The sequence below is a fragment of the Cynoglossus semilaevis genome, chromosome 2, assembly GCF_000523025.1.
Source record: "Cynoglossus semilaevis isolate Cse_v1.0 chromosome 2, Cse_v1.0, whole genome shotgun sequence".
NCBI classification, from domain to species: domain Eukaryota; kingdom Metazoa; phylum Chordata; class Actinopteri; order Pleuronectiformes; family Cynoglossidae; genus Cynoglossus; species Cynoglossus semilaevis.
Genome location: NC_024308.1, coordinates 8,481,109 through 8,497,223, shown reverse-complemented (window position 1 = coordinate 8,497,223; position 16,115 = coordinate 8,481,109). Strand labels below are relative to the sequence as shown.

At 41.4% G+C, this 16,115-nt stretch overlaps 1 long non-coding RNA gene across 2 annotated transcripts in view; it reads right to left on the bottom strand.

The window, feature by feature from the left end:
- Window positions 1-80: 80 nt before the first annotated feature.
- Window positions 81-16,115, bottom strand: part of LOC103396887 (uncharacterized) — a 47,176-nt gene continuing 31,141 nt past the window's right edge. The window contains exons 4-9 of one of the 2 annotated variants that reach the window (XR_003049183.1): window positions 12,521-12,572; window positions 4,987-5,089; window positions 4,263-4,470; window positions 3,766-3,807; window positions 3,532-3,691; window positions 81-573 (exon numbers count right to left, since the gene is read on the bottom strand). This is a non-coding gene — a long non-coding RNA (uncharacterized LOC103396887). The remainder of the gene's footprint in view (window positions 574-3,531; window positions 3,692-3,765; window positions 3,808-4,262; window positions 4,471-4,986; window positions 5,090-12,520; window positions 12,573-16,115) is intronic. The other variant, XR_523414.3, reaches the window with a different exon arrangement.

Genomic DNA, 16,115 nt, shown 5'->3' with positions numbered 1-16,115 from the left:
AATATTCATATATAATATTTTTTGGACCTGTAGTCATGGTTTTGGGTGATTTTTGAAATATTCATATAAAATACTTTTTGGACCTTTAAACACAAAATATTAAATTATTATTAAATGCAGGTTTATGCCCCCAATTATACACAGTTGTTTGTAAGTTTTGCTGAAACCTGTATCATATTTTGAGATTTAAAAAGTGCACCAAGCACAGACACTGATCAGTTGTGTGATAATGATTCATTTATTTTTCATTCTGGTTCTGCTTAAGCACAGTGCCAGTAATGTCTGACATATTCTGTAGAAATGCTCCTAAATTTACATGATCTACAGTATGTGCACAATACCTGTTGGGTGACTACACCATGAGGTGACAACAAACAAAAAATGTATAATATGAAAACAAATTCCTAATACAACAGGTTTTTACGCCAACATGTGTACAAACGTTGGTACATTAAAAATGGACTTATCATCAAATACAACATGATGTAAAAGAGAAAAAACTGACCACAAACTGTCTCAACATAACAGTTGGTGCTCCACCACTCCAGGACACAGTCTGCGTTGACCAATTATCTGTCAAAAAAAAAAAAAAGTTACTTTTTTCATTACAGGTGTTAGTGAATGTGACAGAGATAAAAAATTCTGACAGAAGATGGAGTCACATTAGGTTTTTTTTTTTTAAACCCAGTTTCACTGCATGCATGAACCTGTGGTCTGTTCACTCAGTGCTGATGAATCAGGGAATTGCCAATGGTAATTGTAGTTTTCACCAGTGGCCAGGCCTATACTTAGACACTATTTCTGTCAAGTCTAGTGTACACTAGAAAACTGTTGTTAGAATATGTATTTTTTCCTTATTCATCAGAATCCAGTAGGGAAGTGAAATATTCTGTAGAAACACCGATGTGCTGTTGTTTAAATCTCACAAAGTCAGAGAGCAGAATTAAGAGAGCAGAATTAAGAGCATTTTAGTCCTAATCCCAGTTTGGCATTTAAAGCCTACGCACAGTTGTCTGACACTAGTTTAATCCAGACTTGCCAACAGGAGGCACACTACTGGGTTTTGTTTGTCTATTATTTCCATTCAAATTAGTGTTGTATTATTTAATGTCAGTGTTATAATTCTATAGGGGCCCCATGGGCCCCTAGAGTGCTTCTCCTATTTTGTGCCCCCGTGCATATGTCGCAGGTATTGCAGTTTTCTTTGACTGTGGTCTTTGCCAAAAGGTGTGGGTTCAAATCCCAACAACATACTTGCTGCAACATGTCTGTGTTATTTTTTTACGATGACCAAGTTCTGTGGAATAATCATCAAAACATTCTCTGTAATTAAGCCTTTTTGTGGAAAAAAGCCAAAAGTGTGACAGAAAAATAATGGTGCATTCCAAAGGTGATTCCCAGGAACACTTGTTCTGAGAGATAATAAGGTAAATATATGTTTAGAGCAGTTGTGCAATTGTAAATCATGAGCAGATGGCAGATTATAAACAGAACCCGTGTCTGTAAACACCACCGTCAGCTGATTAGTTTAAAACCTGACAAAAAAAAAAAAAGAAAATCCTAAATTGGTCTAATGGTCAGATGTGCTGAATAAACACTGGACATTCTTCTGCACAGGCGTCAGTTATCTGATCTTCACCCACAGCAGCTCCACCCAACGCGTACCAGCAGTGATTTCTTCTCTGGATGAGTGGATCACAGCTCTGATTCAGACCATGAAACGGCTGAACATCTTTTCACATCAAAATTTGGAGTGGAACGTGACACTCCTGTGTCATTTTTGAGTGTTTTGTAACTGATTCTCTCCATTCAGTTGAACTGTTGTCTAACTGAAGACGGAGTGAATGAAGAGACGGCGGTCTCGCTTCTCAAATCCTGCTCCGTTCGTGGTAATTTATGTTGATTTTATTCAACCACATCTGAGATGATTCAGACCAAGATGAAAGTTCTGCTTCATAACAGGAGTCTGAGAAGTTCACTCCTTCAACACACTTGGATTTGACGAACGCAACACACCTTTTAATCAGAACCTCGCTGCGCTGAGATCAGAGGACATTTGAAGTAGCCGTAGTTAGATCACCTACTTTGAGGAAAATCATTCTGTTACACCAACTGCTCTGGAGTCAGTTCTGTCCAACTGCTGTTTTTGTTCAAACTTAGAGGTGAATAACAACTATCAGAGGTGTTTTCCTCTGAACAGAAGGAGTAGAAACCACATCCTCCTCCACGCTGCACGTTACACAGCTGTGTCTGCACACGAATGTGAAAGCTGCCAGTGTGCAGGTGTGTGTGTGTGAATATGTGTAATCTTTTTTTTTCTGAATGTGCAATCTTTTTGGCGTATATCGCTGAAAGAAGCAAGAATCACGTTCATTTATTAAAACTGTGATTGACAGTTTCCACACAGTGCCTCTGTGGACAAGCAGAATGTCCAGCACAACGACTACAGCATCTCATGCAGAAGACAAAAACTCTTCAGAGTCAGCACCAACATGCTTGCAGGGTTAATGAAATGTGTAATTGGTGCTTCAGAATCATCAAGGACTCCTGCTACCAACCTGTTGGTTCCATAGTTTGGTGGTTAGCACACCTGCCTCGGAAGCAGAGTCCTGGGTTCTATAGACCTGATTATGACGATTAATAATTTGATCATGCAATAAGAACCAGTCGACGTTCACGTTGATTCATTCAGAGTCAGTGTTCATATTTTTGGATCTATATCTATCCATATAGTGTGACTACGCCTTCTGGTTTAATTTAAATGGGTTTAAGGTGGAGTGAAGTGAGTATAGAGCTATTTAATGCAGCTTTGAATTTAAATACTTCACAGACAGCTATAATGAACAAAAAAAAAGAAAAAAAGCGATTTAAAGCCAAATCCTTTAATCGTGCGTCGGTCAAAATCCCTTCAAATACCTCAGAGTCAGGCCAAAAAATTACAGTGTTCTACAAACTCAAATCTCAGTTATCAAATCTCCAACTGAAGACACCTGTTCTACGCTGACTGTATCTCGCCCATATGTGAGACACTTGAACAGATTTACAGCCTGGTCTTATAGCTGCATGAAAACATGTTGAATCCATTGAATAGACCTAAACACTCAGTGAGCACGCTCTGGCCTCATTCACCCACAGAACCTCACACAACCTCTGCAGAGTGACGTGCACCTCAGTGCTGGTGGTTTATTGCTCCACTTATGTTGTTTTATGTACAGCACACAATCACTGCCTTGTTGAAGCTGACAGTTTTTCAGAGAAGTGAATGAGGGACATGACGACACCTGCTGCATCACATGAAAAAATGAAAAAAAACTTTAAAGAAACATGTGTTGCTCCTCTGTGTGTGCTACAGAGGCAAAAAATAATAATACAAACAATTCTTGTGTTAACAAGAGTTCAGTTCCATTGGGAATTGAACCCATGACTCTCTGCTCTCTGTTTGTGAAGTGGGGGTGTTATCCTCCACCAGTGGAACCACCTGTGGAGACACATGTGACCCCTGAGCCACAGGTTGGAAACTACTGCACTAACCTGTTGTTGGTGGATCGGGCTTGCAATCGGAGGTTGCGGTTCTGATTTCAGTCCCAGCTGGGCTGTGATGGCAGGTGCCACCAACACCTAGCGTTCTCCATGTGCATTGACGTGCAGCCCACTCTTCCTCTTTCTTGCAGATATTCCGCAGAGTTTAAGACTGTTAAACAAAGGTCAATATAAATAATGCACAAAAAGACTGGAAGAAAAGTGAAGAAGAAAATCAGCCCTGACCTCAGTGATGAAGCTGTTGTTCTGTCCACACGCAGACATGACCTGTAGTTGAGACAGAGACATAACTTTTAGACCATGAAACAACTTGTTTTGGTTTGTTGTGTGTGTTGTCTACACTTCCAAACCCAGGACAAAACCCACTTTAGTGTATGGTCACAGGTGTTTCTCATCCACTGGACACACAAAGCCTCTGTGTTCATCTGGTGTGTATGAGACTGCTGTGTATATAAACAGGTCGGCTCAAACTTGTTTACACGTTAGAGGAAAAGCATCTGGATCAGACACCGCTAATGTTCTAAAACCAACAGCTCAGACTAACAACGTGTAAAGGACAAAGGGTGAATGTGGGAGACGAACAGTGAGGGTCCATGGAACCGGGTTCCAGAAGAGGGAGAGGTAGTACAGAACTGTGGTCAGTCTTTGTGGGTCAGCTTCACTACTAGGTGTACAAACAATGTTACAATATTATCCATCCTTGCATTCTATAACCCACTGACCTTCCAGGAGCACAGAAGCAACCATTCCATCAGCTGCCACCGGGATTCAAACTTATGATCTTCCTGATCCTTTTCTTCAGTAGTCTTTTCTTTATGATGATCCATTAATTGAAAATAGGTAACAATATGCTAGTTTAATGTTAAATTGCTCACTGTCTTTGGCAGTGCCACCTGCAGTCTAGGCCTGCACCAGCTAATGGTCCACTGACTGGACCAAAACATTGAACGTGTAGGTTGTAGAAAGAAACAAAACAAAAAGGAAGAAACAAAAATCAGAATTGAAAACCTTTTCTTCAGTTTGAAAAGTTTCAAGTCAAAGATTTTATTCCTTCTCCAGGAATAAGTGCTTGTGGCTTCATGACTTTGGGAAAAACCCAGCTGCTGTCTGAAGTTGTCTCAAGTTCAACAACAATGGCAGCACCCACGTGTCACATGACTAAATGGTCAAACCACACGGACGGCTATTACGACGTCAGACGTTGGTTTTTAAATGCTTCTTTTTGAGAGAACCGTCCTGTTTACTCAGAGCAACCTCAACTACCACATGTTGAACCAACCACCTGCTGGGCTATTGGCTGATTTCATTGACATCACTGATAGCATCACATGACTGCTGAAGAATCAACACAGTTGGAGAAACTTGGACATCTGTGTCGTGGACCATGATTCCATCGCTCCAGACACTTGAAGATCAGCATTGGGCGCAAACATGGAGAAGATGTACCTGTCTCTGGGGGCCACTGATGACACTCTGTTCATACGACGCTGGGTGGACACAGATGAAGTCACTGAGCCACAGCTGCCAAAACAGAACAGACCTCTGTGACCTTAAATGACAAAAAAAAAACAAAACAAAATAAAATTTAGAACATTGGGATTGGTGGATACTGTATAAATTTAAGAGACTAAATCTTGCAGATTTCACATCAGTTTTGAAAGGGTAGCTCGGCCTCATTGGCTTAAGTCAAAAAGTTCTTTTAAGAAAGTGTTATAGCTTAAGAACACAGCAAGGAAGGGCTGCAAAGACAAAGTGATTTTAAAAAAATCATATTTTCTTTGTTTAATGAGAATAGCATAGCTGGGAATGAGTCAATGCATGGGGCGGGGGCTCATCAAAAGTCTTGTCTGCAACAGGGCAGGCCCTGCAGTTTTTCCGCACCTGATGACAGCATCATCCATGCCCTCTGGTTTGGGTCCATTAAATCCAAATCATAAAATGTAGTAAAAACGTGTTTAAACATGTTTAAAGTGACATCAGCGTGTGATGTCATCATCATTAGGTTCCCTGTCAACATCAACACTTTCTGCTTTGTGGGACCCTTTATTTGGCGGCTTGTCACAGTCACCGTCATGTTTAAGTTGGGCCTCGTGCACCTGGAACTCTCTGAGATCAGAAATGAGACATTTTCAGGTGCTGCAACTTCTGACCTCTGACCTCTCACTGTGGACGGATTGAAAACTCTATTAATGTGGAACAGGACGTGAACTGTGCCGTGTGCACAGGTTGATTTCTTATGTCTGAATGTCTCAGACTCTGCAGTCGACCAGTTCAGTAGGTGGACGATATAAACAGACGCACGTGTCTGTTTCAGCTGAAAAATCTCAGAGATGCAGATACTTTATAAATACAGTATAACTATAGTCAAAAGGTTCTAAGCCAGATATTATAACAAACATAATTCAATCACTTTGGTCCATGTTTCTCTAACTTTAATTAAACTAAATCCAATTGAACGTGTAGAATATAATATCATCCCATACAGGATTCTAACAAAACATTATGAGAACTTTCCATAAAAATGGAAGTCTGTGATAATAAATGAGGTGAATTTAGTCAACTTCACTAAAGTTCATTTTTGTAAAACAGCACACTGCCTGCGTCCAAAGCCAACATTTCACTAAACTAATAGCAAATAAGAAAAGGAAGTGATGCGGAGAGAGGTTCTGATGGAGTGGGACATGGGAAATAGTCCAACTCTACAGCAAAGGTCTTAGTGGCACCGATGAGGCTGAGGACATCTGTTTCGTGTTAAGGAGTGCACTGGGCCTCCCACATGATGAAACCCAGCCTGGTGCTCCTCAGCTCTGCGAGATACTGCCATTGCTCTCTCCTCCTCCTTCACCCCCACAAGCCAGTATGGAGCCAGAAGACCCAGAGGAGAAGTTTCACCAGTCCTGCAATCCATCCCGGTCCAGTCCTCCAAACCTCTGGTCCCACTCCCCCACCGTCACTGTGGTCAAAGTCACAGGAGGATCGCTCTCTGAACATCTTCATGTAATGTGATAATGAAGCTGTGACACTTGGTGACGCACAGCACGTCCTCCACAGTTAGTCTCTCGCTCTGTTATCGTTTAAAACTGACATATTAATCAAGAATACGACTTGAGATACCTCTGGGAGGAACAGTCACCTAAACCAATTATTTTCTACCCAGAATTCCAGAGGCTGTAGAGAATCACGCTGATGAAAACAGACTTGTGTTTCTAGTTTAAAGCTTTTAAACACCGTCTACGTTTCCCTCACAGGACTCGACTGTAACATTAGCTGGACAACAGCTGTGTGGGTTTCCCCCTCTGTTGCCGTGACGACCAGAATCCCTCACAAAAACACACTGCTTAACATTTTTCCTTGTTTTCCCTCTGCTGGATCTTACCTCACTCCATTTTTTTTCCAACATTTTTTTTCTGCGCAACCACCAACACATTTCTTCTGCCTCGTCTGCCCATTCTCTGGCTTTAGGTCCAAGTCTCTGTGCAGATTAGTTCAGATTTGTTGGATGGGCATGAAATACTAAAGTTCAAAACAAACCATGCAACCCTGTCAGCACTACGTCACTTTTCATTGGCGTCTCCGTGTTTTGCCTCCCCTGAAAATTGGTCAGCAGCAGCGTTGGCGAATAAAAACACGACATGATGTAGAGGAGATGGAGAAACGAAGGAACATGTGTTGGTGATGACACAACAGAGAGTCTTTAAGTTTAGGTCCTGTCACGACACAGGCACATTAACTCATAAAGAATACAGTAAAAAATGGATGTTTCTATCAGGTCGCAAAAGTGAAGCCCTGGAGGAGTAAAAGTACTTCTGATGTTTGAAAACCATCTCCGTCTGTGGGAAAAAAAAACAAAAAAACATTTAACACTCAAAAATTTCTCACCAAATTTATGGTTTCTGTTGTAGGTTTTACGTCTCCAAAAAAAACAGTCTATTCAAAGTAAAGTAGGAGAAACAACTGAGTACAGGACGAGCGAAACTGTCTGATTGATGTGCAAGAAATCAACATCAAACTCCTCTGTTTTAGTTTTTGTTACAGACACAAAAATAAACACAGAGAAGTTTAACCGTTAAGAGTTAAAAGTAAATTAGATTAAAATAGTAATGACGTTATAAATTAGGTTTGGCTCGGCTGTGCCACTCAGAACTTCAGCTTCTGTCGCTGCTGCAGTGGCTTCACTGAATCAGACAGAAGAGTTTTTTAAATAATCTTATATTTGGGCTGAAGTTAGTTGTGAATAAATTAATTCAAATAATTAAAACGTTTTTATACTTATAAAATCCTCTTTGCGCTACGAACACTGTCACTCTGCTGTCCTGCAGTGGGCGCTGGTGCTGACGGATTTGGCTCCAATTGAAAACTGACTTGGTTTTCAACCAAAGACCAAAGTGAGAAAATGAATCAAGAGTAAATTAACTCAAATGAAGGCAATTTCTCCAGTAAATAACGGGAGTTTGTTTCTGCCTGACTGTGCGATCTGGCACAAGTCTGCTTACTTCTGAACATAATGATCCATTACACACACACACGCACACACACACAGACACACACAGACACACACAGGCCTACAGCCAATGGCATCATTTAGACACAAAGGTGGCTAGCGTGTAAATCCTGGGGTTAACTGTCCTGCCTGTGGATATGAGTTGAAACCTGTCATAAAACGAAATGAGAAAAGAAACAAAACCTCTGACTCTATGCCGATGATGATGAAGAATGTCTTTGGTGTGAATATGAAACCTCAGGATACCAAATCTTGACACCAAGTAAACCATGTTTGTCCTCCACAGGCTACAGCAATGGTTCCCAAATGGGGGCCGGGGGATTCTCTCAGGGGCTTGGAGTTATGCAGCAAGTGTTTGATCAATGAGAAGAATAGTTTTGCAGGGTTTAATTAAGTGAGAGGGTTAGGGTTAGTACCAAAGGGGGCACTATAAATAAAGTTTGAGAACCACTGAGCTCCAGTAATCTTGTCTTTGTGTTCTCTCCTTCTATCACACTGGAAATCTGCTCTCCCCACATCATGAAACAGTTCTGACCATTGGGTTCTAAGGCCTGATCCTGGATCTTGTACTCGGGCCAAGTCTACACAGAGTTATGGGCAAAACACTCTTCAATCTCCTGTTGCTGAAGGAGCATAAATCCCAGCTCATCCATTCCATTCTCCTCAAACCGGACATGGGCCAGCAGCGGTGTAGGATGGAGAGAGGAACAACCTCCGGGCCAAGATTAACTCTTATCCTGGCGCTCTTCCTTCTCCCTGCGGCCAATGATGACGATGATTTGTTCTGGCTGCTGCGGCTGGAGGAGAGTGAGGATGAAGACGGTCTGAAGGTTTGCTGCGCTCCGTCCAAATCCCTGAGCCTCCTTCAGAAACTCTGATGAGTTTATCTCCGTCATTGCTAATAATATGTGACGCGTGCATCACATTTAAAGAAAAACACCCCGGCCAACTGAAACAAAGAAGGAATGGTGATTGGCTAATGTGTTTTTGTATCTATTATTATCAGGGTTAGTCTTGAAACCTGTCATGAACAGTTAAGAAATAACTTCCACCAGTCTCATGATGACATCATGGTGATGTCATTAGGAAGATCATCGCATTCCAGATGATCAGTGAGACAAAGGTGCAGATATAAACCTATTTGTTGTTCAACAAAAATGATTCAATCAGTTATTTTTCATGAATCGTTTTCTAGATTGTGTCACGTCTGGGTTTCAGGGAAGAAGACAAAATTAATCAAAACTGAAAGATGTCTTCTGTTATAAAGAGTAAATATAAACTGGACGTGGTTGAAGTAGATGAGTCGGCTCCACGTGCACACAATTTGAGCCAATCAGATGCAAATAAAAACTTAAAAATTCTAAATTTTGTTTTTGAAATGACAGAGTTAGAGTTGGTACTACCTCTACTTAGTAAGAAAATATCAATACATTGAAATATCGTGATATTTCATTTCACGATACCGTAACAATATTCTACTACCTCATGTAGTGTTACAAACAGTGGCCTGGTGCTATACTCAGGTGAACGAGCCTCTCAGTTAATGCCTCAGCGTGATAAGTGTAAATTTAAGGGGAAAATAAAAACATCCATTGGTGTAGCGCACACACACTGCGTGTGTGTTAACAGTATTCCACGAGGGGCCTGTCGTTAGCAGGCAGGTTTACATCAGAAGTCATTTCCTTCCAAATCTAGTGAATTAGCCAAAGCATTAAAATGGTCAGAAATCCATAAAAATCTTTTGTAAGTCAGAAAATAAAACATTTTTATGGCCTGAGCTGGAAGGTAGAAGGACATTGTAAAAACCTGTAAAGGTTTAACATATGTTATCTTGGACTCCGAGCAGAGACGTGCATACGTAAGTACACAGCGTGTGATTTGAACAGTTTAGACCCCACCTGCTGGAGACGGCAGCGGGATCTGACTGGAGTCGGTATCTGAGGTTCTAGTCTCATCTCAGTCTTTTCTTTCCCACACTCTTCGTGCTTGGCTTCATCCATGTCTTACTCTCCTCGTGTGCTACGTTACATCATTTTCTGCTTTCAGTCTGACGCTGCTGCTGAGGTCAGTGCCGTCGCAATTTTATCATCACACACACACACACACACAGCTGGACCTGAGCTCATTCTCTCTGGTGGATGGTGTCGGGGTTACTCCCTCTGTGTGTGTGTGTGTGTGTGTTATACTCCCTCTGTGGTCAGTGCACTGTGATTTACTGTAGTGATATATGTATTTCCCCTCGTTGACAACTATTTGGTGGAGTTCTGTGAAGGCAGCCATTGACCAAACCTCTGGACGTCACATCAGGACCAGAGCCTCCATTTTTTTCACACTTTTCCACAGAAGAATGTTTGAATTTCTGACGGCATTCAGGGTGGAAAAAAAACCTAAGCAGACAAATTTAGGAATTTATATTTATGCTCCATGTGTTTCCAATGACATAAACCCTCTTGTAAACATACCAGGGTGTGAGGCTTTAACCACTTTAACAAGTGGAACGCTGCCACGTCCTGATCCACAAGTTTACAGAACAAAAACAAAACAACATTTCAGAACTCGGCCACATCCACTGGATATTCAGCGCAGGGCAAAAGATGAACTGGGTCGTAAATGAAGCTGGGAGAGTGGGAACTGAGGTTATGGCACCGATTATGTGGCACAAAATTAGTTAAAAGTAAAAAAAAATGTAAATGAGTTAAATGAGCATGTGGGACCTGCGACGATCTTCAAACAAATAAAAAATAATTAAAATTATAAAGCAAAAATTATTTAGCCATTAAAAACACAAGAGCAACCCTGGGTTTAAGTCCATGACATCTGAAACACGGCTAACGGCAGATTTGACTATGAAGTCCAATGTGTTGAATTCAAGAAATTCTCTCTGGGCTTTTGTGAAGAGGGGAGGTCGGGGGGTGGTATATTTTTTTTAAATAAGGCCATTGTCCTGGTTAGAGCAGGGCTGGACAAACTCTATGGCTCACAGGTCAAAATGAGGTTCAAAATTGACTGGTGGGTCGGTTCAGTATTGGTTGGATGTAGAATGATGGGTAAAATTATATAAATAAAATTTGGCACATTTGATGTCTGCTGCCATTTAGTGGCATCAACAGAAATTGCAGTTAAAGGAATGCAAACAATTTTAAAGTTGTTAAAAATTCATCAATGCCACCCCCACCCCCTGAAACCACTGCATATGTTTGCAAAAGTTTCTTGTGTTAAACCCAAGTCCCTGCAAACTTCCCTTGTGTCAGTATCTGAAAGCGTATTTGTTTTCTTCACCTACAGAATCGACTTCTGCTGCTGCTGCCCCAGCTGCATCTGACCACAATGGCAGGCCACACCTGCCACAGGCTGTGACGCGCCTGCTGCAGTGGCATCGAAGTGAAACTGTGGTCTACAAATGGGGACGTGAACCCAGGCCTGTGCTGTGTTTCAATGGCGGGCAGAGGACACACGGCCCAGAGGTTTGCGACGATGGCGTTGACATCTAGTCACGTAAACAGCTCCGGTTCAAGGCTCAGAAAAAGGGGGGAGAGATTCACGTTTGTACAAAATGTTTCCCAGGTGGATGTGAGGTTTTAACCTGAGCACGAGCACTGGAGGCGAAGAAGAGCAGAACCCAAAACGCACAGGAAATTACAGGAAATGAATTCACTCTCATGCACACACAGAGAGACTGTGCGGTAACGTGTTTTCAAAACCAGAAAAGGTCGAAACCTTCTGGGGTATGAGGTGACCTCTCCATGCACCCACTGACCTGAGGTCAAACAACCAATCTTTCTCTCTCTCTCTCTCTCTTCCTGTTTGTATTTAAGAAATGAACAAACACACACACAAACACACACACACGAACACACAATGTACACATCTGCACAGGCAGACTGGTTGAAAACATGATTTTTTTTCCAGAAGAACAGACGTGACATCAGTGGGAATTTAAATCCAGCGTGGGTGAAGTCACATCCAATAACACGTGGCCACGTGAGAACCAATTAGGAATCATGTAACTCCAGATGTGGACAGCCGTGAACGGTACTATGTTCTAAATCTGCCGCCTCACACGTGATTCTGGCAGAAAGTCACAAAGACTAAATTTAAATTTAAGAACAAACGTAAAGTCAGTACTCAAAAAAGAACTTTCATAGTGAAAAAAGTACCACACCCTTCTCCACCAGTAGGTTTAGAAACAGCACTGTTTACAAAGTTAATGACAGCAAATCAAGAAAACAAAACGGATCAATAACAAATGGTGAAACACATCAGGGGCGTGGCCTCAGCTGTGACTCGGCTCACGTTTCCAGAACTGAGTCTTCATACAAATCTCCAAAGACAAAACTCCGAGTCAAAACCACAGAAGAAGAATGAAAGTCCAGATGGACTTGATTGGCGGGGACTTTGAATGTTTGGTCCACATGGTCACATGGCCCAACATTTCTTTTCTAATAAACAATTGAAATATATTTATTTTTTTGTACATACCTGGAGTGCCAACATCAAACCATCTTCATCCAGCGGTTATTCCAGGAGAGTCCTGTAAATAAAGAGAGGAGAAGCGAGGGTAAATGGGCCTTTTCTTCTAGATGTTTACAGCTGAGTGCAGTTTGAACCGGCTGAGTGACACCCAGGGACATCAGGGGGGAGACAAATGCCTCACATTGACATGTATGTGTCTTTGTTTTTATGCAGATTGTCAGCACCTGAACACCTGGTGGAAATCTGAGAAATGGTCTGAAACTGGTCTTTTGGCTGAAGGTCTGTGTGTGTGTGTGTGGGGGGGTCAAAATAGGGAGTGACTTGAGTTACTGCATTACAGCTGACACACAGACAAATAAAGGAAATTGAAATACACATTTAAACTGCAGCAATCCTGCATTACTAATCCTGAAGGGAGTGAACCGTCGGCTGACGTGTCACAACTATTCCACACACGCTGCAGATCCACTCAGTTAAGTTGAGGTTCACTGGAATAAGATTACAGTCGGGAGTGTAAGAGCATTTTTGGCTTCATGTCCACAGTCACAGTATGAAGTATTTTCATGAAACATCAGGTGTGACTGTAGCAGCTGCTCGTTGGTCTTAAAAAACACTCTGACAAATTAATGACACATAAGAACGGCTATTTTGCTCAGTTAACGTCAACTCCCCACATTGGCCTTTTTTTAGAATTCAGCAAGCGTCGCCGGGAAACAACAAATATAAAAGAAACATACGTGAATGTACAGAAGAATGGACTCTGGAGCCGTGAGTTGTCATGGAAACACTCTCTTCTGACCTCAACACAGGCTCAAAAACAAATGTTGCATTAAATATCTCTAATGTGTGTTTGTGAGAGAGTGTGTGTGTGAGTGTTTACAGTGGACAGATGATGATTTGTACAGACTAATCAGTACCACATCATCACAGTTCCATTCAGACCTGGGTGTTTTCATCACGTTTCCACTGACCTGCAGGTGCAGGAATGTAACTGTATCCCAAAATACTCAGGCATATAAACAGACACACGTGTTGGACTTGACAATAATAATAGTAAAAAAAGAAAACTAATCAGGGAGCAGCTCGCCAACAGGAGTTGAAGTCGTTAGTCACAACCTTTGACCTCTGCCTCTTTCCTTCTCTCCACCCAATCGTTCTGTTGTTTCTGTCTGTATTCACACCTGTCCTTCCCAGTCAAACTCACTATACAATGGCAGGTTGAACCACAGTTTGAGCCACAGTTTGAGCCACAGTTTGAGCCTCAGTATCTACTTCATGGTTCGTCTCTCCAGATTCTCGAGTTTCCTCTAACAGACCAAAAACATTATTATGGGATTAGGTTAACTGTCCCCACCAAAGTCACCATAGGTGTGAATGGTTGGTTGTCTTCGTATGTTGCCCTGTGATACAGTAGAGAAACGAGCCCGGTCTATGGACAATAACAGAATGATGGCTCTAGCCCCACACTCCCCCACTTGGGGCATTAACTCTCTTCTGACCTTGCATTAGCAGTGGTATTTTTTTAAATATTGAAAACATTATCAACATTGTTGAAGGAGGATTTGTTTGTGGTTGGTTTATATCATGATATATTCACATTCACCACAGAAATATACTCATTAGGACATAACTGAGCGTTTGGAATCCACAACATGTTGGGAACATTTGTCTTAACGATGCGGGGAATTTCCCCAGTGGATGATCTGGGCTTTTTTTCCTCTGCATTGTTGTGTTTGGATTCTGTATGTGGACGATGATGAATCTCTCTGCAGCCTTTACGGCTCTGTCAGTGGGTTAGTGGCTGCGTTTTATAGAGAGCAGCCAATGAGACGTCTCCCCTCAGGCCCTACATTCTTCTCCATGGTTGCATCACATCACTAGAAAACAGTTAAAGATGAAAAATAAATAAATTAAATTATCATTCTGTTCTTAGTACCACAAGCCTGGACGTTTCACAGTGGCCTCCACACTGGGTCGAATGAGCACAGAGTGAGTTTGGGTTTGAACCCACATTGTTGTCATATACTGCACAAATATAGGCCACTCACAAGCTGCAGTTAAGTAAAGTTGAAAAATGTCCTAAATTAGAAATAAAACTAAAAAATATTCCCAAATTACAATATAGACTGCACTTATTTATGTACCTATTTATTCTTTATTTTAAATGCAAATTCATCTTTAATTAATAATGTCACAAAGAGAAAGGACGCTCTGTTTTCACTGACCAAATGATTTCATTTAATACAATGTATTTTAGAAATTGATATTCCAAAAAATAAACTCAAAACATTTGATGAAAGTGTCAAATTTAAATAATGAAAACTTTCTCCTATCTGTAATTTTCCATTTTTATGTGATTTGAAAAATAAGGACGACAGCTTTTGCAGTTTGTTAGTGAAACTAAAAAACAAATTCTTCGTATTCTTCTGTGTTTTATTGTCTGACGATCTTCCTCTCCGGTCTTTTGGTCTAGTTAATAAGGGTTGAAATAAAAATAACCAAAGCAAAGATTTTATTCTTTTATTGGCTTGTTCAGGAAGTGGACCAGCCTTCCTGAAGCTGTGGTTTGAAGTCACTGACAACATGACCTTCCTGAGCCACAGTTTGAGAGTCAAACTCACTTTAATGAAAACATTGCCTCAGAGCAGAAAACAGATTCTAACCACTTAACCAAGGTCAAATCTAATCAATTCTCCAACTGAAATATCGGAATAATTACTGCTTTATTTTCCTCCTTGTGTTGATGAAGCCGTCACCCAGCTCTGTTAATATTTAAAGATTGTTAATAAAGCTGACACTGTGCAGATAGAGACACCTAGATTTCTCCAAGCCTTAAAGAAATCTCGAGAATTCCGTGACTCCAGTGATCCCCCTTCTTCTTTTGGTTTTCCACTAAACCTGATTTATCTTCGAGAGATGGGTCGACCCTGGACAGGTCTCTGTCAAAAACCAGCAGAACCAACATACAATAATAATAAAAATATTCAACCAATCACATTCTCCGGCCCACCCTTGCACAGTTTATAGATTTACAATGTGATGATGTCATTCTAATTTGGGCCATGTTTTGAGACATGGACAGATAATAAGAGTCAGGTGTTAATACTGAAAAGCGACGGCTCTGATTGGTCATCAGTGAAATGAAGACATGGGTCACGTGACCCATACAGACCCTCCCTGTGCGCACGCGAGTTTTTTTTTCTGAAATACTTTCCATACAGTGGATGAACTGAGTCTTTCAGTCGCTGTGGTTTCAGCTACATCCACTGGAGCGACAGACACAGGGCTAGCATGCAAATGTGAAATGGACGTCTAATGGAACACAGACCCCGGCCGTCATCAGAGGATGTTTCTTCTCCAATGAGAAACACACGTCGTGTTTCTGGGCACACACATTCACTCAGTGGGATCGGCCTGTCTGTAAAGACGAACCAAATGCTGCTCTGCTGACTTTTCACCATTTGTTTTTCCTCCAACAAACAGGTGTCTTATAAATTCTTTTGGAAAATACCAAAATGACCCCCCCCCCACCCCAACCCCCTCCTGGTTTATAAGACCACCCCATCTCACAAACACACAGCTGGACTCAGAAAGTGTTCCA